The sequence below is a fragment of the Schistocerca gregaria genome, chromosome 1 (assembly GCF_023897955.1).
Source record: "Schistocerca gregaria isolate iqSchGreg1 chromosome 1, iqSchGreg1.2, whole genome shotgun sequence".
NCBI classification, from domain to species: Eukaryota; Metazoa; Arthropoda; class Insecta; order Orthoptera; family Acrididae; genus Schistocerca; species Schistocerca gregaria.
In genome coordinates, this window is record NC_064920.1 from 624353466 (window position 1) to 624354653 (window position 1188).

General features: G+C 46.8%; 1 non-coding gene across 1 annotated transcript; it reads right to left on the reverse strand.

Moving 5' to 3' along the window:
• Positions 1-555: 555 nt before the first annotated feature.
• Positions 556-630, reverse strand: Trnas-cga (transfer RNA serine (anticodon CGA)). Its single transcript has one exon. It is a non-coding gene; the product is annotated as a tRNA-Ser (tRNA).
• Between the last annotated feature and the right edge of the window lie 558 nt (positions 631-1188).

Sequence of the window (1188 nt, forward strand, 5' to 3'; positions counted from 1 at the left end):
TAGAACGCCAGTTTTCTTTCTCCTGATAACGACATCCTCCGCCCGGAGATCCGATTGGGGGACTATTTTACCTCCGGAATATTTTACCCAAGAGGATGCCATCATAATTTAACCATACAGTAAAGCTGCATGCCCTCGGTAAAAATTACGGCCGTAGTTTCCCCATGCTTTCAGCCGTTCGTAGTACCGGCACAGCAAGGCCGTTTTGGTTAGTGTTACAAGGTCAGATCGGTCAACTATCCAGACTGTTGCCCCTGCAACTACTGAAAAGGCTGCTGCCCCTCTTCAGGAACCACACGTTTGTCTGGCCTCTCAACAGATACCCCTCCGTTGTGGTTGCACCTACGGTACGGCTATCTGTATCACTGAGGCACGCAAGCCTCCCCACCAACGGCACGGTCCATGGTTCATGGGGGGCACAACCAAGTGGTAAGGGTCCCATACTGACAAACAATACTCTAAGGCTGTACAAACTAACTTATTGTATCCAGAATGAGATTTTCACTCTGCAGCCGAGTGTGCGCTGTTATGAAACTTCCTGGCAGATTAAAACTGTGCTCCCGACCGAGACTCGAACTCGGGACCTTTGCCTTTCGCGGGCAAGTGCTCTACCAACTGAGCTACCGAAGCACGACTCAAGCCCGGTACTCACAGCTTTACTTCTGCCAGTATCCGTCTCCTACCTTCCAAACTTTACAGAAGCTCTTCTGCGAACCATGCAGAATTAGCACTCCTGAAAGAGTGTAAGCTATTTCCTTTGTTGAAGGACTGCACGGTCTAGGGCGCTGCAGTCGGGCGTGTGTGTGTGTGTGTGTGTGTGTGTGTGTGTGTGTGTTTTGTGTGTGTGTGTGTGTGTATGTATTTGTCCTTAGGATAATGTAGGTTAAGTAGTGTGTAAGCTCAGGAACTGATGACCTTGACAGTTAAGTCCCATAAGATTTCACAGAAATTTGAACATCTGAAGGACTGGATCGCTTAAGGATTCTACAAACAAACCGCATTCTAGAGATTGTCTTGCTCGTTACTTGTGTTATCTAATCGTTCCATTTGAGATTATTTCAAATAGTCACACCCAGATACTTGACGGATGTTATCGCTTCCAAAGACTGGGAATTTATTTTGTACTCGAAAATGGGGATTTTCACCTTGTTATACGCAGTACGTTACACTTACCAGCATTGAGAGATA